The sequence below is a fragment of the Schistocerca nitens genome, chromosome 3 (assembly GCF_023898315.1).
Source record: "Schistocerca nitens isolate TAMUIC-IGC-003100 chromosome 3, iqSchNite1.1, whole genome shotgun sequence".
In the NCBI taxonomy this organism is placed as follows: Eukaryota; Metazoa; Arthropoda; class Insecta; order Orthoptera; family Acrididae; genus Schistocerca; species Schistocerca nitens.
This window is the reverse complement of record NC_064616.1, coordinates 229,313,595-229,339,463: the sequence shown is the minus strand read 5'-3', so window position 1 is coordinate 229,339,463 and position 25,869 is coordinate 229,313,595.

Genomic DNA, 25,869 nt, shown 5'->3' with positions numbered 1-25,869 from the left:
AGCATTTTCCGTAATCAACAGACTTAAATACTAAAATACCTAGATACTAAAGCACACTTTTATAGAGAACATTTCACGTCAAGCGAACCTCTTTCTTACTGTAATTTACTTTCGAAAGCTATTTCTCTTTGAATTAAATGTTTATATTCTTTTAATAGATTCTAGTAACTTTGCTTCACTCTGACTGAATTTTACGTAAGCAAACTTTTACTATAACATTTTGCAATAGTTAAGAAAACATTCTCATTATTTACAGGAAAACAATTTAAATGGCGCCTCTGTACATAAACTTGGCACTTCATAAGTCTGTAAAACAGGTACTCAGATTAATCAAACGCCAGGAAGGAATCCTGTGTAGGTGAATGGTTGGGATGAAAGAACAGCTGAACCAGTTTCTTTTAATTTCAAGAATGATTATTAAAACACAGTTTAAGTTAATGGTTAACGCTGTATTAAAGTAGAACACACAAAAATCTTATCTGGTGGCTGTAGGTTTGGGTCTGGCGAACAATTATGACGGCTACACTACCCACAGTTCGGCATGCAAATATCTTACTGTATGGGCTCAATTTCTCTTCTTGGCGTCGTTCAATTTTTTATACAGTAGCCCAAGAACTCGCTGCTATGCCGTAAGCAGTTTGCAGTCTTCATCCGAGGCATTTTTGTGCAAATTTTAAGGCAAAACTTCTCCTGCTCCAAAAGCGTGTTGCCTCAATCGCTGCTGCCTACAGACTGTATGACTTACTTCCAGCACTTGCTCTAGGTAGCGCGCCAATCCGTCCTTGCCACCTTTTCCACTCCTCAGAGCCACTTTCGTTTCAAACAAAAGCACATTGGCTTTTACGTAACATCTATTTCTTACATTGTTCCTAAGCGTGATCATTTCTTACAATTGTGAAATTTACATGAACATGAACAGTTTATACACACCAATATTTTAAATACAAAATGTCACCAGCAAATTATTTAACGTAATAAACAATTTACATAGTATTTTACATACATTACTCACATACAATACAAAGAACTTCAAACTCCAATACAGCACACTTTACTTTGCCGGCCGCGGTGGCCGAGCGGTTCTAGGCCCTTCAGTCCGGAACCGCGCGACTGCTACGGTCGCAGGTTAGAATCCTGCCTAGGGTATATATGTGAATGATGTCCTTAGGTTAGTTAGGTTTAAGCAGTTCTAAGTTCTAGGGGACTGATGACCTCAGATGTTAATTCCCATAGCGCTCAGAGCCATTTGTTTTGGACACTTTACATATACAGAAAATATAGCATCAATATGGGAACATTATAAAGCAAAATATTACAAAACTTTAGATGAACCACAAACAAATAGTGTTATACGGTGTTGTGAATTAGTGGATTCTGTTGCAGTCTGATGTGTAAAAAACAAGTAATATTTCCGGTGTCCAGTTCAAGACGCTGAAAATAATTACTTTCGTGTCCTGCTGTGTGCGCAGACTAATGTCAGTAGCTGCTGTAGGGATTTTGATCCGGTTTTCACTAATAATTGCACTGATTCATGAGGATGGTTTTTGTATGTTAGCTATAAATATTTTGTTTGAATTATCTGAATTTTGATGAATTATATTTTAGTTGTGAAAGCGACGTCACTGCCACCTAGCGAGCAGCCGCCAAAATTCGAGAAAGGCACAGTTCCTTAAGAGAGGGCATTACGTAACACAAATAGCGTATGATGTGGTTGTCTAGCGCTAGTTCAGCCTTGCGCATCGAGTGAGTTTGTTTTTGTGAGTGTGTCGCATTGTTCTTGCTTAACGCAGGTTATTGCTGGTGTCTTCTCTGGCGACAGACTTCTACGCCCTTGCATAGATCAGTCTGCCGAATCTCACAAAAATATTCTTTGTCGGTGTACCGTTGGTTTCAGTTTTGACTAGAATGCTCGTCCTGTTCATCCAGGCTGTATAAAATTCACGATTAGTTGGTCGATATGATTTGCGTTACACCTGATTAGGTAGATACTGCTTATATCAATTCTGATCTATATGTATTTTTTGGGAAGTGTCAAGGTATTTCGCATGTGGACCTGCTTCTCTCTCGAGTTGGTTCTCGAGTAATGTTTACACATCGTGATGGTTCCATTAGTCCAGTCGTTCTTGCAAATCCATCGATCGAGTATATTCCAGTTAGAGGTCACGCTCTTCCACCCGAAGTGGACGACTTATTTCTTATGCCTGCGTTGCTTCTTTTTGGAGGCGTTCAACGTATCCGGCTGGAACATTGGTCAGTACAGCATCGTTTGCAATTTTTGTAATATTTCTGGCTCAACAGCCATCATATTCGGCTACAAGAAGGTCTTCTTATGAAGTTGAGAAGGCAGCTGTGGCAAGATGACGTAATTTGGTGTGAGCTACCGATGACAGACGGTTTGTTCCATCGTGATTGTCCGCGATTGGCTGTTGCATTCGAAAGTTGCGCGCAAAAATGATAACCTTCTGTTATTAATATTAGAAAAACTAAACAGTGTATTTACTTGCATTTCATGTAAAAGCAACTCTCAATAGTAGGCTATCCTTCAGTTACTTGAAAAATGTTAATTACCAACAGAATAGTAAACAACTGATAAACGAAAAGGCAGAGGAAGCACTTGGAAGACTTTCGGATCGCGCCTAACTTGGTTGGGTTGTTTTTGGGGGAGGAGACCAGACAGCGAGGTCATCGGTCTCATCGGTTAGTGAAGGAAGTCGGCTATGCCCTTTGAAAGGAACCATCCCTGCATTTGCCTGGAGCGATTTCGCAAATACGCAGTTTGTTGTTTTGTTTTTATTAAAGTGTGAAGATTGGAGATTATTTGTGATTCATACAATGGAATATAGTTTTGTAGCTTCTCGTATTCTGCTAATAAAAAATGAGTGGTATCCAGTATAAAGAAGCTAACTGAAATTTTTTATCTACTCAATATCAGTTCCTCACTAAGACCTCAAGTGTTCTGCCATCTTAGTACAATTGAGATCAATGGCACGTCATCTGTGGTAACACAGAGAGAGGTACGAAAGAGAGAAATTTTCGAGAAAAGTGTTTATCATTCACACGAATATGTCACCCTCTCTCTCCCTCTCTTTTTCAACACGCCGTATGTTACAGTGGTATCCGAACCGCAGATAAATGTGTTCAACCGATTCATGTTACATACGTAGGGCGAGAAGGAACCTCCTTCTTTTGTAAAGAGGCAACCATCGTATATCCAACTGCCCGCGTCGTGTTACGGTTTTAAAGTCGTCCTGTGGAAAACATCTTCCGTTGACATTAGCCCAATCAGTGTCTCTGCAGTCTGCTGTCAATAGATCTCCAGCTTTAGATGACGCTGTGGAGACATTACACCCCACTCAGAGCGACTGTCCGCCGTCACCGGTACGTTCAGATTCGGCCCCTGCTGCCGTTAAGGCGACGACACCGGCAGCAAAATTTAAAATCCAGCTGACTTAGGATGGTGAAGGTCTTGAAGTCATCCTCCCCAATCTTGCATCTCCAAGAAGGTGATGGTGGAGGGTGTTTCTTTCCGTGGTGATGCTTTGAATACTGACGGTAACTGCGCTTCTTGTTCGGCAGAGATGATGTGGCTGGTTCTCCAGATGTTGAAATGAATTTCACATCTGCGTCCTCTCCTCCATCCATAAAAACATCTGTTCCTGTGAGATCCGGTCATTTAACGGAGACATCGTTTGCTGTTTTGATCTTACAGTGTTCTAATGCAATACTATCCTTTTCTCGTTCTGATACGGTGGAGCATCAGGTTACTTCGGATTCTCATCCGGTTAGCTAGATGATGCAGTGCCTGTCTCTCCATTATCTGATGATGATGATGATCGCTCCCGTTTCTTTCTCGCATTCCGTTGAGTGGAATAGGGATAGCTCCCCAATCCCCCCCTCTCCTCCTCCCCCACAGACCTCAATGAGCCCTCTACCCTTCCGCGTCAAGAAGTTATTTAGTCAAGGAGTGGTGTAAAACTACGACTTCAACCTGCAAAATCTTACGCTAGGAGCCCTCACGCAAACTGCCTAAAATGAAATAGATTTGGAACCTGGAGCACAGAATTTGTTAAAGTGTTAGAATTACAGAAGTAATTCTAATGGAATTACATTCACATACAAGACGAGAAAACAATAATTTGGACGGTACGAAACGGCTGCTTCTAGTGTAGTTGCTCTTCCAAACAGCATCTCATACAAGCAATCCAGTCGCCTCTTTACCTGCTGTTACTCGTACTTGAGGTACTTGGGCCATGCGCGGCTTTGTTTAAAAAGGATAGCTCGATTTAGTCATAGGGGTGAGCTGCAGACGTCTGTTTTCATACCACCCAGCTAATTCTCTGCAAACAATAACCTGTAGCTGTGATCCTACAGTCAAGTAGTCTTGGAATTGGGCGAGAAATGCGAGTTAATAAAATACATAGAAATATAAACTAAAAGTTAAATGAACTGTTTAATAACAACGGTTCTACTCCATCCTCTGAAGCTGATGTAGGCGACAGAGGATCATGATGAATAATGTTTATTCAAGAAAGATCATCTGAAATAAACGGGAAATGGTTCTATGATATTCAATTAAAATGCAGGCAGAAAACACCCATATCAAATTCAGTAAATTTACGTTTACAAATTAACGCACAAAAGATGACGAATAGTGTCCATGGTTATTGCTGTATTTTCTGAAATCGACATCTTGTAACATGATGTTCTGATGTGATGTGGTGTGGTGTGAAACCACGCTGCGGTGATGTGAATAGGCTTGAAGAAGCACCTGTAAGCCCCTAACCAGACGTCTGGAGGGTGGGTCCTCTATCTACTCCACGTGATGGAAACCAAACGATTTAACGACACACAACCCATCACGATGCTGTAAAAGCAGCAGCCCCAGAACTGCAGCAGTGATAAAATACAGAAAGAACGTTCGAGAGACTGCGTCCTCAAATCCCATTCTGTCTGGTTTGATTTAAAATTTCCTCGGTAAACCTAAATTCTGATCAGAAATAAATTCTCTACAGAGCTCGTGTTGCTCATCAATAGATGTTGGAATAATTAACTGATGTTCCCAGCTGATAATGACCACAGATTCGTCCGGTATTACACATAAATTTGTAAAATGTTTGTACCTGTGAAGTGTGTGTGTGACAGGGTGAGAGGGGGAGAGAGAGACAGCCAGCCAGAGAGAGACAGGGAGGAAGGGGGAGGGAGAGAGAGAGAGAGAGAGAGAGAGAGAGAGAGAGAGAGAGAGAGAGAGAGACTAAACTTGAAATGATATGTAAAATCCGAAGAAAGTGAAAAAAAAAAAAAAACATGTTAGCCTCTGCGCCTTCTTTGGTGTACTTAAGCATAATATACATGGAACACAAACCCTTAGACACCTAAATATTGCCTTCAGCTTGGGGCAGTACGACTTTTACGTAATATATCTTCTTCATTCTTTATTATTTAAAAAAGTGCTGCTAACGAATAATTTGTTTTTTACCGGATTCAATTTTCAGATTACCTTTAGGTATTACAAAGTTATTTACAACAATGTGCATGGATACATTATTACTGCTGGAGTTAAATAAAATGAAAGCGATTCTGCAACAATTTGCACACTGGTACCTTCCGTCAATAGTAAAATATATTATACAGTCGGCAGATAAACGTACTAACACAGTTAAGCACACTTTGTATGTTGAGTTATTATGCTACACCTTTCATCTAGAGGCACACTACAGTACACTGAGAGATTGCAGGGCACTATCACTTCTGATCGGTGTAATGCCACTTACTGTTCTTATGAAAGATGATCTTTATTGCGATCTGACTTCATAGATCATGATGAAATTGTGGGCAGTAGTTAAAGCTCTTGCTTGTGTGCTCTAGTGGAGGAATAGCGGTAAGCGTTAGCTGCGTTTAAAGGAATAGTGTGCCGATTTAAACGACTGCAGTAAAAGCGTACGGCGACTACGGGCCGAGGGGTGCGCGTATTTTTCTGTGCAACCTGGATAAAAACATTTGTGGACTGCCCAGTTCTGCGGTCTCATTGTGCAGACACGTTTGGATGGCGCCGGTCGGTCGGCAGGTAGGCTGACTAGCGCCAAGGAGACGCCGCTGCAATGGCCAAAGCACTGAAGACCGGCAATAAAGCACAGGATGGGCCCTTGTTAGGCAGGAAGTCGATGAGACGACTGTGAGCATTCTGCGAATTTCCGTGGGACAGATAACTGGAGCCCAGACGTACAGACTCTTTTACAAAAACATATTTGTGAAGGTACGAGGCTTTTAGCGAGTTTATGGCCATTATCTGGAAACTTTGAAATGGACGCAACAGGGGAGATAACCATCATTTTTTGTAGGGCTGTGGTTCCATCCTGGTCATGTTGTTAGCAAAAGACAAGGCGTAAACACGTGAGAAAGAGGCAGCGAAGCTGAATCTGTTTTTTTCTTTTCTCCCAATTAACTTTAAAGTTTCTGATTGGTCAAATCGTTGTATGCAGAGCAAGGAGCAGTCTCCCATCTTCGAATGCGGCGCTCCAGCTCGTGATTGGCTTGTGCTAAAGTGTGAGTAGTCTAAGATGTAAATGTGCTTTGCTATCGAGCTGGCGAGGAAAGCAGAGAGAAGGAGAAGAAGTCACTCTTGTAGTTTCACTTCGCTAGTAAAGAACTGCAGGTCTCTACCTACATGGTGAGACTAGTGTCCTTTGTTAGTGTGCCACTTAGAGCCTGTCCTAGTCACCTTCTGAACCATCAGAGGTACTGCTTCTAGCATCACGCACACAACGAGTGATGCATGGGTGTACTTATTTGTCTCGAGTTGGCCGTCTAAAAATTTGACATATTCCGTCACGCATAGTCTTGGGACGGAGTCAAATTGGTTTGGCAGACCATCAAACGGATCCACTTGCACACTGGAATCCAGTGGGGATTCAGAGGCTCATAGGGAAGTACCTGCGTTCCGAATTAGCTGAACTCGAGACCACGTACCTGCATTTTTCGGGCGCGCGCCGTTAATAACAGAATGCTGCCATCCATGACTTCAGTCGCCGAACGCATGGTGGTGTGCCGCCCTGACCAGCAGAAGGATAAGTATACGCTGCTACAGCGTAGGGCTCCAATATATGTTTCTTAGCACTCTGTTCTTTCGAGCCATATTTTTCTTTTTTTGGAACAGTAGAGTATAGATGCTTGACTGTGGGGTTGTTTTGTGCTATCCCCCGGATTCACGTGTATGAAGTCAGATAGAGCGATTAGTGTTCTGGTTAGTATCGTGTGTCGATCCCCAGCTGATCATTTTGTCCACCATAGACCCCATACTACTGAAAGCGTTTGTCAAATGAAAATGTTTGTGTGACGTTTCTTTAGTCTTTTTTGTCTTGTGATGTTAAGAATGAATAAATCTATTGTCATTTATATCACAACTTCTCCCTTCGCTCTGATTAACATTACCTTTGCCATTTTTAATAAAGTCCTGATCATAAAAGAAAGTAGCAAGATTACAACACGAAGAGCGATTAATTGTGTTAGTCCGAGGGCGTGCTTGAAAGAAGGGCCACCGAATTATGGAAATGTTTTTAAATAAAACTAACGTTTTTAACATTCTGCATGTTTATTCTTCATGTCTACAGTTTTCTTCCGCTAGAGGGCTCGGAATTGTGGCACGTAACATGGCGGTGTGTAACGTAACTATTGAGGTTCGTGCTGTAATCTAATTTCGAACTCGAAGAGTTCGTCCACACATGGAGACTCCTCTGCTTCAACATAAAAATGCCAGTCCTCACACGAACGCTGCGATATTTGCAACAGTCCCATTCCTTAGCCTTATTGTGTTCGATGATCCTCCACACAGTCCCGACTTGGCCCATTCGAGAACGTCATTTTGATAGCGCCTAAGCAGTGCAAGCAGAGGTGAGGTCGTGACCCGGCAATAAAGTCATACATTCTATAGTGACAGTATCAACAAACTGGTCTCTCATTGGGGGAAATGTGTTCGTTGTATGGGTGATTCTAGGCGCTTCAGTCTGGAACCGCGCGACCGCTACGGTCGCAGTTTCGAATCCTGCCTCGGGCAAGGATGTGCGTGATGTCCTTAGGTTAGTTAGGTTTAAGTAGTTCTAAGTTCTAGGGGACTGATGACCTCCACTGTTAAGTCCCATAGTGCTCAGAGCCATTTGAACCATTTTTTGTATGGATGATTATGCTGAGAAATAAACACAGAGACACGTGGAATAAAGATGTAGGATGTAAATAAAGTTTGTTTTGTTAAAAAAGCCTTAACAGTTTTCATGGAGGCATTACTTTTCAGCCCGTTTTATTATAGATGCACTTACAACTGAAACTAAAATAGTTATGTTATTAGTTCCAGTACATAATAATTACCTTCTTGCACAGATATGAAACAGGAAAAGTTTGTAGACTTATTTCTGTAACGTAGGATAAAATAATCTCCACAAGATTATATTCCTATTCTCAGTCAAACGAATTATATCACTGTCTAATAGATGGGGCACAAGAAGCTATATAGATTCTTCAAGTAGATATAAACCAGACCCGGTATTCACACTTGAAACGGACCACGAGGTTACAGGTCTTGTATCCAGCCCTCGCGCGCGAAATCAGACGTACTAGCACACATGAAATTGCATAGGCTATTAAGCCCCGCGCCGAGATGCCATTCAGAAACGTGTCCTCCAGGAATTCATGAGCAAAACGATAGAAAACCTAACACAAATTGCGAAAGTAAATGACTAGTACTGGTACAGGGTACCCTTCACCACAAAGCATGCGGTGGCTTGCGGAGTATCTATGTGGATGTGGATGTCGAGTACTATCCTAAGAGTACTATCCCGAGCGGGAAGGCGTCCGGCCAGCCTGTGGGTGGTTTTTAACGCGGTTTTCCATCTGTCTCGGTGAATTCGTGCTGGTTTCCCTTATTCCACCTCAGTTACACTATGTCAGTGACTGCTGAACAAACACTCCACGTACGCGTACAGCATACTTACCACGCAAATTTTTCAAATATTTGGGGTTACACTCGTTTGTTATGATGAGACGTTCCGTAGGGGGGGGGGGGGGCTAGGTACGGTGTGGGGCGGCGTGGGCGGCGGCGGTGGGGTGGGCGGACTGCTGTGGCCTGTTGTGGGGTTGTAAACCACTGAGGGCTAGAGAGGGGCGAAGCCTCTCTGTTGTTTCTAGGTCCCTTGTTTAATACACACACACACTCACCATCCTAAGACACCAACAACTCTTCTTTGCGTCTTGGAACCCGACCAAAGTCCTGATTTTCAGGAAGACCACTTCCACCCACAAAATTACCGACTCAACAGCTTTCTGAGATCGCTGAGAGAGATTGTCGAGAAGGGAGTAATAAAACGACTCAGTAGGCACTACAGCAGCAACAACACCCAGAGACCGGAGCAATTCGGCTTCAGGAATTACCACTCCACAACAGAACAACGCCTTCGCGTTGTTGAACATGTAACAGACAGCTACAGTTCCAAGAAAGCAACAGGCGCTGTGTTCCTAGACATCGAAAAGGCTTTCGGTCGTCCATGGCACGTCGCAACCCCCCGGATCTTCAATATTTCCGAACCGGAGCTAAAACTTGAAAGTGGTAACCCCCATCGCCCCCCCCCCCCCCTCGAGCGTTTCAGATAAGACGTCAAAAATTGGAAACATCGATTTTTCGAAAATATGTTAATTTTCTAGCTCACGTCTTTCTGAAGAGTTTGATGTATAGAACATGTATGTTCAAGAAATGTAACACATGTTATTTGGTCTTAAGTTTGGCAAACTGCAACGCCATGACTCTTCACACAGCATTCTTCTATCGCACGTCACTGTATACCGGTCTGCGGAATTCAAACGTGTATATTTTTTAATGGAAGGCATGTCCGCCCCGGTAGCTGAGTGGTCAGCGTGACAGACTGTCAATCCTAAGGGCCCGGGTTCGATTCCCGGCTGGGTCGGAGATTTTCTCCGCTCAGGGACTGGGTGTTGTGTTGTCCTAATCATCATCATTTCATCCCCATCGACGCGCAGGTCGCTGAAGTGGCGGAAAATCGAAAGACCTGCACCAGGCGAACGGTCTACCCGACGGGAGGCCCTAGCCACACGACATTTCCATTTCAATGGAAGGCATCAAACCTACATTCAGGTCAGTGGAAATTAAAACGTCGCGTGGTGCCTCTCCTACTCCCAGTCGACTGGTTTGATATCATACCCCCCTTATAAAACTCACAATTAAATAAGGGCGGTATTATTTGTGCCCGGGAGAACAAGAACTCTTCCAAAAATTTGCACTCTTTATTGCCTATTAACTAATAACTTTCACTTTTGTTTGACATAAAATTAAATATAGGACACATAAAACCAGTAAAGACAAGAGACAAGCAAGATAGTACACATTTCTTCAATCCTTAGGTCCCAGCAATTTTCTGTCTAATCTTGCGACAGCTTTACACGGCGTGCTTTCCTTTCTGCTAAAGAATCTAATACCTCATCAAAGTTCGTCAAACGTTTTGCTACATGAAAAATCAAATTGTCATTGACTAATACTGAAAAAGCTGTTATTACAAATAGTACCCAAGAGTGGCGAGGTTTCTCGATTTGATCACGTCCATTTTGTCACTGTCTGCTAGACAGTATTGTAAGGTGCTTAAAAATGTTATCATCAAGGCAAAAAGTATGTGGTATGCAAATAGAATAGCTAATTCACAGGATAAAATTAAAGCCATATGGTCAGTTGTGAAGGAAGTGTCTGGTCAGCAGCACAAGGTTGATGATATAAAGTCAGTTCACAGTAATAATATTTCTGTTACTGATAAATCAGATATATGTACAGTATTTAACAACCATTATCTGAGCATTGCTGTTGAATTAAATAAAAATTTAGTTTCTACAGGAAATCATATAAATTTCTTAGCAAATGCCTTTCCGAGATTGACGTCTGAAATTCTCCTCTGTGATACAGACAAGAGGAAGATTGAGTCAATAATTAAACCACTGAAGAGTAAAGACTCTCATAGTTATGATGGAGTGTCTAGTAGAATATTAAACTACTGTGCTGCACATGTTAGCCCTGTATTTAGCCATATTTGTAATGTTTCCTTTAGGAATGGTCAGTTTCCTGAGCGATTAAAGTACTCAGTAATAAAGCCGCTTTATGGGAGAAAGGGATAATGTAGATAATTTTAGACCTATTTCTATGCCATCAGTGTTTGCAAAAGTTATCGAAAAGGCTGTAAGGTTAATTGATCATTTTATATCACACGATTTGCTATCAAATTTACAGTTCGGCTTTAGAAGTCGTTTGACAACTGAAAATGCTATATTCTCTTTTCTCTGTTAGGTACTGGATGGGCTAAACAAAAAGTTTCGAACGCTTGGCGTATTTTTTGATTTAACAAAAGCATTTGACTGTGTTGATCTCACAATATTGCCCCAGAAGTTGGACCATTACGGAATAAGGGGAGTAGCTCACAATTGGTTCACCTCTTTCTTTAGCAACAGGCAGCAAAAGGTCATTATTCACAATGTTGAGAACGGCTGTGATGTGGGATCTGAGTTGGCTACTGTCAAGTGGGGGGGGGGGGGGGGGGTGCCCCAGGGATCAGTGCTGGGGCCGCTCCTGTTCCTTATTTATATAAATGATATGCCCTCTAGTATTATGGGTAACTCTAAAATATTTCTGTTTGCTGATGACACTAGCTTGGTAGTAAAGGATGTTGTGTGCAACATTAACTCGGTTTCAAGTAGTGCAGTACATGACCTCAGTTCATGGCTTGTAGAAAATAAATTAACGTTAAATCACAGTAAGATTCAGTTTTTACAGTTTCTAACACACAATTCAACAAAACCTGACGTTTTAATCTCACATAACGGGCATATGATTAGTGAAACTGAACAGTTCAAATTCCTAGGTGTTCAGATAGATAGTAAGCTGTCGTGGAAAGCCCACGTTCAGGATCTTGTTCAAAGACTTAATACTGCCATTTTCACTATTCGAACGGTATCGAAATCGAGTGATACTTCGACACGTAAATTAGTCTACTTTGCTTATTTTCATTCACGTATGTCGTATGTTTTGGGGTAACTCTTCCCATTCTAGAAAGATATTTTTGGCTCAGAAACGGGCGGTTCGGGCAATAAGTGGTGTGAGTTTACGAACCTCTTGTCGACCTCTGTTCATGAGTATGGGTATTTTGACATTGGCCTCTCAATATGTATATTCCTTATTGTCGTTTCTTGTTACCAATATTAGTTTATTTCCAACAATAAGCAGCTTTCACTCGGTTAATACTCGGCAAGCAATCAAACCTGCATTTGGATCGAACTTCCATAACTCTAGTGCAAAAAGGTGTGCAGTATACTGCTGCATCCATTTTCAATAAGCTGCCACTCGAATTCAAAAATCTTAGCAGTAATCCACGCGCTTTCAAATCGAAACTGAAGAGTTTCCTCATGGGTCACTCCTTGTATTCTGTCGAGGAGTTCCTTGAAAAATTAAGCTGATTCTCATTGTACTGCTGATAGCGTTTGCTTAAACTTATGGACTGATTTTCTTTCAGGTTCATGAACATTTATTTTTATCTGTTATTACTTTTATGTTGTAAGTTCATGTACTGACACATTCCATGACCTTGGAGATTTGCTCCTCAATGTGGTCCTACGGAACTTGACACGTAAATAAAAAATAAATAAAAAAAATAAAAAATAAGCGAGACCGTTCTGACACAAATGGTCATTTTTATGTACCTCATTTACATAAACAACACGACAGAATATAATTCACGAAGTACGTATCTCAAATGCCTATTAGGCCTATTACAAGCAAAAAGTTTTATGTTAAGAAATAGTTTCACATTTCATTCAGATGCTTCAGTTTCTCAAGCATGAGATCTAAAAGTAGTAGTAGTACGAAATTTCTATAGAAATTTGAGATCATCATATTCTTCCATATAATTTGTGTGATGTCGGGGTGTAAGGCTAGTTCGCGTCCGTAGTAGAATACTACACGTGCACCCTGGGTAACGCTAAATGAACTAGCACTAAAGGCAACCAGATAATCCAGATAATCCTGTGCTGGATCTCCTGGTAAACACATCATCAGTGATACCGACCAAATGTACGATGAAGAATTGACTAGAGCACTCGGACCGTGCCTCCGAGTCTGCCACCTAAACATTGAAGGCATAAGTAGGAGCAAATGTGAATTTCTCCAGAGAGTTCTCACTCAGAACAAAATCGACGTAGTCGCGATACAAGAGACTCATGCGGAAAACATAAATCAGCTGGCCTCTAGAGGAAAAATCCCTTGATTCGAGATACTGGGAGCCACCTATCACCGCAATTACGGCGTGGCAACCTACATACGAAATAAGATAGAAAATGCTTCCCTGTGTAAGATATCTACAGACAACAACATACATGAAGTTGCTGTCAATATTGGCGAGACCACTATAGTTAACATCTATAAGCCTCCCGGCTGTCCATGGCCTCCAGAAGTACTCCAAGAATATCCCCACCCTGCTATCTACGTAGGAGACTTTAATAGTCACCATGAGAACTGGAAGTACGCACGAAACGACCAGAACGGTGAATCCCTGATGAGCTGGAGTGAGGAGACTAACACCCACCTGATTTTCGACGCCAAGGACAGCGGAACATTTCGATCAGCAGCATGGAGACGAGATTATAACCCTGATTTATGTTTTGTCACTAAAAACAAAAACAACCAACCGCTAGCCGCAACCCGTGAAGTCCTGTCTGATTTCCCACATAGCCAGCATCGCCCTGTTATCTTAAAAGTCGGAATTAACATCCCAATCATAAAATCCTTTCCTCGCCCACGATGGAATTTCCAGAAGGCAGACTGGGCCACCTTTGCAGAAAACCTTGACAAGTGTCTAGGTTGGATACCCCCGACTAGGGACAACCATGACAGATTTGTGGGAGCAGTCATCGCCACGGCTAAGAGGAATGTACCCAGAGGCTACCGGAAAGAGTACATCCCTGGCGGAAATGAGAGATGCGAAGATCTGTACCAGGAATTTACCGAAACCAACAACCAAGAATTCGCGGACGAACTGTTGCACAGCTTAGACGCAGCTCGACGGGAAAAATGGATGGACACCGTGGAGAATCTAGACTTCACTAAATCCAGTAGGCAAGCATGGACCCTGCTCCGTAACCTGGGAGGCAGTAAACGTAAAATAAAAGACACCCACCCGATAACCCCTAATAATGTGGCCGCACACATAGTTAGAACCTCAAGAGCACCAAGGGACAGAACACACACCACGACCGTCAAACGTGAATTAAGATCCTTAAAACAAAGGGTATCGCCTACCTCCGAATTTTCCCAGCCTATCATAGCGGAAGAAGTTGCAGCAGCCTTGTCAAAAATCAAAAGTGGCAAGGGTCCCGGCTTCGATGGCATCCACCCGGAATTCCTACTTCACTGTGGAAAATATACTAAAACATGGCTCGCAAACTTCTTAACAGATATCTTAGAATTGGGTAATATCCCACACCAGCTTAAACGAGCAAAGATTATAGCGATACTAAAGCCAGGCAAACCTAATGACATGCCCCAAAACTACCGCCCTATCGCTCTGCTGAACTGTGTCTATAAGCTGTTGGAACGTATCATCTACAACAGAATAAGCGGAAAAATTCTTGAAGTGGTACCGATTGAACAGGCAGGTTTTTGACCCAACCGCAGTTGCACCGACCAGATCCTCTCCCTAGCAGCTCATATAGAGGCGAGCTTTCAGAAAAAACTCAAAACATCAGTATCCTTTATTGACCTATCAGCCGCTTATGATACCGTTTGGCGACAAGGCCTGATATTTAAGTTGCTGCGGGTCATACCATGTAATAAGCTGGCCAACCTCATCGATAACATGCTCACAGATAGAAGTTTCAGAGTCATAATGGGCGACTTAAAAAGTGACCAAATGAAGCTCAACAATGGTTTACCACAAGGCTCCGTTCTGGCGCCATTGATGTTTAACCTCTACATATCTGACTTACCTGAAACCACTTCTCAAAAATTCGGATATGCCAACGACTGGGCAATAACTGCAAGAGGCAGATCAATGGAGGCAACGGAAAACACATTAACTGCGGATCTAACAAAGCTGGGAGATTACTTCCGAAGGTGGAGATTACGGCCAAACGCGACAAAAACGGAGGTGACATGCTTTCACCTCGACAATGCCCAAGCAAAAAGAAAGCTCAACGTTCATTTCGAAAACAGGCAGCTAAACCATAATAATTACCCCAGATATCTAGGCGTCACCTTTGACAGAACCCTAACATTCAAGGAACACCTACGTAATACAGCCGCAAAACTTAAAACTCGAAATAATATCATACAGAAGCTATGTGGGACCACGTGGGGCTCTTCCGCGGCTGTACTGAGATCTTCGGCTCTGGGACTTGTCTACACAACAGCAGAATATGCCGCACCGGTATGGCTAAACAGTAAACACAGGCTTGATCGATGCTCAACTAAACTACACAATGAGGATGATATCAGGAACAATAAAGCCAACGCCTTTACACTGGCTACCTATACTGAGCAACATTCCCCCACCGGACCTGCGCAGAGAGAACGCTCTCTTACGCGAGTACGGAAAAGTGCTGAACAACGAGAAACTGCCAATCCATAAGGATGTTCCTGCCCTGGAGATGAACAGATTGCGCTCAAGACACCCCTCTTTAAAAAATGCAAAAAATACGCATCCTCTCAACCCGGATTATGGCAACCTCTGGAAAATGCGGTGGAGAGAATCTGTGCCCCAAAGCCTGCAGAATATGCCATGCATCAATGTCCAACCACCAGGATTCAATTTGCCAAGGAAAACTTGGACGACCCTGAATCGAATTCGGACAAATAACGGCAGATGTGCAGACAGCCTCCACAGGTGGGGTAAAATCACCACCCCGAGATGTGACTGCGGTGCAGACCGGCAGACGATTCGTCACATCGTGGAAGATTGCCCTCTGAGACGTTTTGCAGGAGACCCCAATGAGTTTCTGACCGCGACCGAAAGTGCAATAGACTATGTCACAAATCTGGATGTTTGTTTGTGAACTTTTGTTTGTTATATACACTATTTTTAAACTCTTTTATATGTACAACTATATGTTACACACTGTGACTACTCATTATTTCTGTGTCTCATGATTTTTATGTCTTTTCTATATGATGTGTTATATGCCATAAGCTAAATAAATAAAAAAATAAATAAATATGTGATGTCTCCGTTTCTTCTCCTTCCTCGTTCTAACAATCAATCTTGTCATCACTAATTCAGTAACTATTTCTGCCACTGTCAAAGTTCACTCTCCGGTTAACTTGACTAACCCTGACCGACTCAGCCGTTTAGTTATCCCGCATTTATTCTCCAGTCAGGCATTACTGTGTGTTCGTACAACGCGTTTTCCACGCTATTCCGACAATAGAACTAAAGCGGCTGCTAACTAGGGACTGTACAACTGGCCCTTAGCAGTGTAGCGATATGACAAAACGTTTTGTGTCAAAATTTCATTTTCTTGGATACACCCAGAAGCTAATATGTAATCTTTCTTACTTGTTATTCCTGTCAGTTGTTTATTTCTACTCTGGTAGTCTGAATCTATGGACATCGCTAGTAATAATAACAACACTTATCATTCACACACCCAATCAACTATACAAACAAACAGCGATTTGTATTCACCCTTTCAGGTATGTTCGGCTCAGCTCGTATAGCCTCGTCGCCTTTTGTCTCCGAAAATGTTTTTTTTCATTTCTTGATGCAACGGAGATTCCCCTGGCAGAGGCATCACGTACACTATGTATGCACTCAAAATTCAACTTCTGATTCGGTCAGAAATCAATTGAGAATGTGTCAAAAATGTGCAAAAACCAGCGGGGATGCGTTTCAAAATCACGTGAATAATTGATAGACGAACGTGCGCTGAATGATAGGCGCTTTATGAAACAAGATTTTTTTCTTCAAGAATATGAATTTGGCGTTTCTTGAAATTGCCGCCCGGGGCAGGTACCTCGGTTTGCGCGCCCCTTAGGTCATCGGTCCCTAGACTTACACATTACTTAAACTAACTTACGCTAAGAACAACACACACATCCGTGCCCGAGGGAAGACTCGAACCTCCGGCGTGAGGGCTACGCGGTCCGTGACAGGACGCCTCAAATCGCGCGGCCACTCCGCGCAGCATTATCGAGTCCAATTTACAAAGAACCTGGTAGTTTGAACCCACTTAATCAGTATGGCGTTGCACCCCCTCTGGTCCGTATGCATGCACTGATTACGTTGCGAAGGATGTCACAAAGCTGTTGTATCCTCTCCTGAGGCAAGCGGTCCCGCAATTGTTGTAACTGGTCCTTGTTATCCATGATATTCACACTGGCACGACCAATGTAGTATCAGACATGTTCTATTGGGGACAGATCTGGAATTCTTGCTGGTCACGGGAGTACCTGAACGTCACACAGGAAGTTCATAGAGACACGTGCCATGTGAGGACGAACACGGGTCTGTTAAAAAATTGCACCACTACACTGTCGTATGTGAGGTAATTCACGAGGGAGCAGGACGTGTGACGTACATTTGTGCTTTCAGAGTTCCCTCGATCACCACAGCCGTCACAGTTACCCACTGGCTGCCCAAACCGTGATACCAAAAGTAATACCACTATGCCTCTGCAAAACATTGGAAGAATGGAACCTCTTCTTAGGCAGCCGCCATACTTGTCGATGATGGTCATCTGGGGCATTGCAGAACGACGATTCATTGTTCAACACAATTCGACGCATTTCATTAGCAGTCAGAGATTCCCGGTCACGGCACCACTCCAGACGCAGCCGTTTTTGTTGTGATGTTAACGGCAGCGTGGGACGGCAATTCCCTAGTCCGCCTGCCGCTATTCTGCAGTAAATGGTGGGAAAGAATATTGCATGGAGTCGGTGACATGTTCTCGGTTGGCAGGCACAGATGTAAAAGGGTCATGGTGTGCTTGGTCCACGATACTGTGATCCTTCCTTGTGGCGGTCAGACTTCGTCGATCGGAACCTTGACGGTTAGTATGCCTGAACTTACGTTCGCATCCTGTCCGACGCCAGACCACTGTCCCACCCGAATGCTACACAAATCTGGTTAAAGGACAAGTAAACCAGCTGGCCAAATGGAGAGCTATAATGAGACCCCTTCGAAAATCTGTCAAGTGCTGATAACACTGTCTTTCACGAGTACACGTACTCTCCACAATCTTCACCGTGATCACTGAACATCTGACTCTGCTCACGTCCATGCGCACTCTATCAGGTCTAGTAATAACACTAAACACGAGGAATATTATGGCAGCCAGGTGGCCATTCTACTTATCACTGATAATTACAACTCTTATCAATTACATATCCCCCGATGGTGTCCACATGTACAAAGTTCAATTAACATTCGATCTAGTCTTCTGGGTGATTCACTTCTTTTGCCAGGTAGTGTATGCCAATAACGCAAATGGCCAAAAACAATGGCTACAAAAAATGTTGTCACAAAACGAACAAAATATAAAACCAAATGAAAGGAGAAGATAAGCTAGATACACGATTCACCAAAAGCACCAGAATAGATACGCAAGAAACCATAGCAACAACAAGGTAAGAAGAATACAAGCGAAAAATGAAGCTGAATCCAACACAAAATTCTATGCAGTAACGATTAGATTCGAACTCATAGGAAATATCCTAAATAAGGCACTCAAGGAGCTCAGATATATACACAAGAAATCAGTTAATTTAAAACATTGCAGCGTTTGTTCTGCAATGATATTGGGATAAACAGTACAAAAGTTTGGTATCAGCATGAAACAACCTCTAGGTGTCTGTAGAAGGAAAACTCATTTAATACCCACAGAAAATCTCTGAAACACAGACACACGTCAACAAGGAATAAAGACACGAAAGTGCAATCGAGAAGCATCTACAAAACGTAAAATAAAATCAAAAATATTGAAGTGAAACAAAAGAAATTATAAATTAGCTTAGCGAGTGAAACAATGTTCATAAAGATACAGCTACTAACGAGATGCAATGAAAATAACTGGCTCCTTCGTTTCACTCATCCCTAACCGCTTTCGGTCCATTCTTTACCTTCTAAAAGCCAATCATCTGCGAATTCAGAATTATGTCCTCTAAAAGACACACACATACGATCTGAAACAACAGAAATGAAAGACTCACAAATGCACACTATGTGATCAAAAGCATCCGGACACCCCCAAAACCATACGTTTTTCATATTGTGTGCATTGTGCTGCCACCTACTGCTAGGTACTCCATATCAGCGACCTCAGTAGTCATTAGACATCGTCAGAGACCAGAATGATGCGCTCTGCGGAACTCACGGACTTCTAACGTGGTCAGGTGATTGGATGACATTTGTGTCATACGTCTGTACGCGAGATTTCCACACTCCTAAACATCCCTACGTCGACTGTTTCCGATGTGATAGTCAAGTGGAAACGTGAAAGGACACGTGCAGCGTCAAAGCGTACAGACCGACCTGGTCTGTTGACTGACAGAGACCGCCGACTGTTGAAGAGGGTCGTAATGTGTGATAAGCAGACATCTATCCAGACCTTCACACAGGAATTCCAAACTGCATCAGGATCCACTGCAAGTATTATGATTGTTGGGCGGACTGTAAGAATATTTGGATTTCATGGTCGAGCGGCTGCTCATAAGCCACACATCACGCCGGTCAATGCCAAACGACGGCTCGCTTGGTGTAAGGAGCGTAAACATTGGACGACTGAACGGTGGAAAAACGTTGTGTTTAGTGACGAATGGCGAGTGTCCGGTGAACGCCAGCGTGTGTAGTACCAAAAGTAAAATTCGGAATCGTTCAACACGATAGAACACCTGTTCATAATGCACGGCCTGTCGCGGAGTGGTTCCACGACAATAACATCCCTATAATGGACTGGCCTGCACAGAGTCCTGACCTGAATCCTATAGAACATCTTTGGGATGTTTTGGAACGCCGACTTCGTGCCAGGCCTCACCGACAGACAAGGATACTTCTCCTCAGAGCAATACTCCGTTAACAATGGGCTGCCATTTCCCAAGTAACCTTCCAGCGCCTGATTGAACGTATGCCTGCGAGAGTGGAAGCTGTCATCAAGGCTAAGTTTGGGCTAACACCATATTGAATTCCACCATTACCGATGGAGGGAGCCACGAACTCGTAAGTCATTTTCAAGCAGGTGTTCGGATACTTTTGATCACATAGTGTATCATGAAACTACAGTAATTTCAGACACAAGAGAACGGCGGCTCCGCGAGTGAGAAAACAAGAACAGCACCAAACTTAGAACGTCGTTTGACGCAACATCACTTTTTCATTAAAAATTGGTGCATAGTGTCTATTCAGGAATCATTCTGCGAAACGTTGTCTTTGCTGTTACGTGGACTCGATAATGCATGCTTTGAATAATTATTCATGTACTAAAGAAGATGGAGCGATCCGAACGAATACGCCGTTTCATTCTATTACAAAAAATGTGTTTCTTATTCTCATTCTAGGCATAAGGAGGGAAATGGAATGTGCTGCCTAAATTTTATAATATTGTCAGCCATGTGACTGCTAAACACGTAATAGATAACTGCACTTATATCGTGAGAAACTCGACTAACGTTTGAACTACATAGTGGCGCAGCTACAAGTTCTCAAGGTAAAACCCCGGCTGGAAATTTAATGGCTGTATCGATATTTCTATACGCAATTAGATGTATAGCCGGATATAAAATAAGCATTAAGTGAAATATCCGTAACTTTTAGGCCAGATAGTTTATTTTCTAGGACATACTGCGTCTTAATTGATTAATACTGTAATTAATTAAGAGTAAAGATCGATCAATATATTTAGATTAACGTAGTATCCTGTTTCTTTTAAAGGTTGTGTTCCAAAAACGAACAGCGTAGAGACAGCGGTGATGACACTTTCTGCAGGACCTGACCATCATTTCGCAGGACAATGCTCAAGCACGTACAGTGCAAGCTGTTACTGATTTGTTAGACTGATGGGGCTGCTAAGAGCTATACCACCTACCGCACTCCCCTGACCTAAGCCCTCGTGAGTTCAACTCGATTTGTAAACTGAAGGAAACACTTCACGGCATTCGCTTCAGAACTGCTACAAATTCGTCGGGCAATAATCCGCGCCGCTGAACTGTCAACACAAGTGGCACTGCTAAGAGTAAACTCCGACTTCCACATCGCTGGCAACGGGGTATACACAATGCTGGTGACTACTTTGAACGTCAGTAAAACTTTGAAACACGTATTTGTTTTGTACGAGCTGTGAACAAATAGTTGTCACTACTAAAGTTCAACCCTCGTACCTACGGAAAGAGGTGGAAGGACAGTGAAACTACCACTACATGCTAAATGGTTGGGCATCAACGACTATTCACGGAACGTGAGGTTCGGAGGCTTGTCTGCTCTGTAAAGCAGAATAGCTGGTGATCTGATCTGTGGCATCTCCGCCGAAAGAGCACAATGCTGGTGCACATAAAAGTGCTTCGGAGCACACCGCTCATCGTATATTGTTGAACACCAGACTACCTCTACGTGTTCACGTATTGACACAACGACATCTGCAATTACGGATGCAGTGGGCACGGGACAATCGGTATTCGACTATCGATCGATAGAGACGTGTCGGCTCTTCATGTGAATCACATTTTTGCTACACTATGTCGATGGCCGTCTCCACAAACGCCGTCATCGAGGTGAACGGTGACTCGAAACGTGCAGCACGCCAAAGACGCTGCCTGGTGGGAGCAGTATTATGGTATGGGAGACATTCTCCTGTGCTTGCGTGCCACTGTGCTTTAAGGACCATTACAGTGATCTCGCGCTCATGTCTCGGGAACCAAATTCACCTGATGTAAATACTATGGAACCCGTGTGCGTCGCTATTATGCACCGTCACCGCGCACACAAATCAGCGGCTCGTATTTCCGCTGATTACATGACCTGTGCATAGACATCTAATGTCATATATCTCCACAGACCTACCCACAAACCGTAGGATCCGTGATACGCAGAACCAACGATGAATATAGTTCTAAAGACGGACGAACAAGCTGTTAAGCAGGTGGTCATAATGTTTTGGCTCATAACTGCACATACCCCAAAAGGAAAATATTTCAGTACAGGATTTCTCGAACATGTGGACACTCTTCATTTAAAAAGTCTAAACAAACTGACTTTTGCCTTTTACGTTGCTGTAGATGGACATCAACTAACAGAAATAGTACAAAATCCATAAATCCTGCGCCTGGTCAACAAAGACAAAGAGAATGAATCTGCTTCGAAGACAGAAATTTGTGCACATCTCAAAGGGCATTCTAAAGACTCAAACTCAGAAACCCATAAGCACTTTGGTAAAATATTTTCGTAAATCACTCGTAAAATCTACTTATCAAATACAGTCCTTGCAAAAACATAATAATAATAGATAACAAAAAAGCATTAATTTTCTGTTCTTCTTCCTAAAGTGACTGCTTAGTTGTTGTAGTTGTCGTCGCGAGTCCGAAGACTGCTTTGATGCTGCTCTCCACGCTATGCTGTACAAGCGTCTTCATCTCCAAATAACTACTAGAACCTAAACAAAGTTCCCTTCGCCACAGCTCTGCTCAGTACCGCCTCATTGGTTACATGATTAACCCGTCTTGTATTCTTTATTCTGAAGTTTTTTTCCAATATTTCAGTCCATTAACTGCACGCAAAGTATATGATATTATTTGTTGTGTGTAAAATTTCTGTATCACTTACGAAACATTCAGTCAAATTTATATGTCATTCTGTTAATGACTGCCATTCTATACTAAACTAGTTAGTTAACCATTCATGTAAAATGTTAGTGTAGACATTGTACATCATTAATGAGAAAAATTAAAAACTGACTGTAAATAGCATAGCACTACTCAATACAGTATATAAATTATATGTTAAGCAAGTAATATGACACAATGTCGTTTTTTAGTCATTCAGAGGCATTTATGAAGTTTTAAAGTCGACAGTGTTAATTCGATGAGCACAACTGGCTTTAGAACTAATTCCAGAATCTATAAAAAAAACTTGTAACTTGATTTTAGGTGTAATTTCCGACATAAACAAATCCATAAGTCGCCCACATGGGAAATACTGCACACCATCAGTGAATCTTAAAGTGTGTGTTGTACAAGGAAATGAGGAAATGAGGAAATGAGGAAATGACTCCTTCCTAACGAATAGAATTAAGGGCATCAAATTATTAATTAAGCATAATTATTCAGCTGAATACCTAGGAATTACAGTTACAAACAACATAAATTTCAACATATGCATTACGTCAACAGCTGATAGGGAAAAGCATGAAATGCGTCTTGGTTGAACTAAGTGAATATGAAAAGTGTCTGGTTCCTGAATTCCTAGAAGTATCGCAGTTTGGATTGCTGAATGGGTGACCTACGTTTCTAAAAAAGATTCTACTCCCTTAATTAAATTGCAGACTCATCAGCTGATTTTTATTCAGATTTTATAGTTTCTCTCTTGGAGAATGGGTGGTCCTCCCAAACAACTATCAGAACTGTTATATGTAAAGTGTCAGCTGTGTGCCAGTGGTCCAAGGAAGGCCGTCATCCTAGTTCCGGACGCTACTGGTGTAAAGAATGGGCCGCCGCATAAGGCGATCAGCCTTTACTGGCCACACTGCGACCGCAACAGAAACTGAAACAAATATTATTCGCTGAGTGACAGTTGAGAAGCGTGCCACTCACGAAAGCCTTCTTCCACACACCTTGACCAGGAGGTTTATTACTGTCGTGGCGACACTGGGTTCTTGTTCTGAAAGAAAGGGTTTGAAACCGTTTTCCGGTCTTTTTGATTTATATTTTCTTCCACTTTGTTTAGAGCAGATTCCATGATACGTTTTACACCGCCACGATCGATTCCTTTCCCAATGCTTGGTGAGCTGAGCTACGTCTTAAAGCATGGGAGTTTTGTTGTAAAGAAATTCGATTCACATCTCTGCCCTCCTCGGTACTTTGACTTTTTTGTGGTTAACATGAACCGTTATTTCTATGCGACGTAATGCAGTTACTTCCCAGATATTTCTCCAGTTCAGTACATACACTGAAGCGCCAAAGAGACTGGTATAGGCATGCGTATACAGACTTTGTAAACAGACAGAATACGTCGCTACGGTCAGCAACGCCTATACAGGGTGTTACAAAAAGGTATGGCCAAACTTTCAGGAAACATTCCTCACACATAAATAAAGAAAAGATGTTAAGTGGACATGTGTCCGGAAACGCTTAATTTCCATGTTAGAGCTCATTTTAGTTTCGTCAGTATGTACTGTACTTCCTCGATTCACAATCAACATGTGTGGGCTGACGAGAATCCGTATCCAATTGTGCAAACACGTCATCAACACAGATTTTCTGTGAACGTTTGGGCAGGCATTGTTGGTGATGTCTTGATTGGGCCCCATGTTCTTCCACCTACGCTCAATGGAGCACGTTATCACGGTTTCATACGGGATACTCTACCTGTGCTATTAGAGATGGAGCTCCTGCACATTTCAATCGAAGTGTTCGTACGCTTCTCAACAACAGATAAGGTGACCGATGGATTGGTAGAGGCGGACCAATTCCATGGCCTCCACGCTCTCCTGACCTCAACCCTCTTGACTTTCATTTATGGGGGCATTTGAAAGCTCTTGTCTACGCAACCCCGGTACCAAATGTAGAGACTCTTCGTGCTCGTATTGTGGACGGCTGTGATACAATACGCCATTCTCCAGGGCTGCATCAGCGCATCAGGGATTCCATGCAACGGAGGGTGGATGCATGTATCCTCGCTAACGGAGGAAATTTTGAACATTTCCTGTAACAAAGTGTTTGAAGTCACGCTGGTACCTTCTGTTGCTGTGTGCTTCCATTCCATGATTAATGTGATTTGAAGAGAAGTAATAAAATGAGCTCTAACATGGAAAGTAAGCGATTCCGAACACATGTTCACGTAACATATTTTCTTTGTTTGTGTGTGAGGAATGCTTCCTGAAAGTTTGGCAGTACCTTTTTGTAACACCCTGTTTACGAAAACAAGAGTTTGGCATAGTTATAAGATCGTTTACTGCTGCTACAGTGCAGGTTATTACGATTTAAATGAGTTTGAACGTGGTGTTATAGTCGGCGCACGAGCGATGTGACACAGCATGTCCGACGTAGCGATTAGGTGGGGATTTTCGCTTACGACCATTTCACGAGTGTTCCGTGAATATCAGGAAACCGGTAAAATATCAAATCTCCAACATCGCCGCGGCCGGAAAAAGATCCTGAAAGAACGGGACCAACGACGACTGAAGAGAACAGTTCGTGACAGAAGGTCAACCCTTCCGTAAATTGCTGCAGATTTCAATGATGGGCCATCAACATGTCAACGTGCGAACCATTCAACGAAACATCATCGATATGGGCCTTCGGAGCCGAAGGTCCACTCGTGTACACTTGATGACTGCACGACACAAAGTTTTACGCCTCCCCTGGGCCAGTCAACACCGACATTGGGCTGTTGATGACTGGAAACATGTTGCCTGGTCGGATGAGTCTCGTTTCAAACTGTATCGAGCGGATGGACGTGTACAGGTATGGAGACAACCTCATGAATCCATGGATCCTGTATGTCATCAGGGGACTGTTCAAGCTGGTGGAGGCTCTGTAATGGTGTGGGGCATGTGCAGTTGGAGTGATAAGGAAGCCCTGATACGTCTAGATACGACTCTGACAGGTGACACGTACGTAAGGATCCTGTCTGATCACCTGCA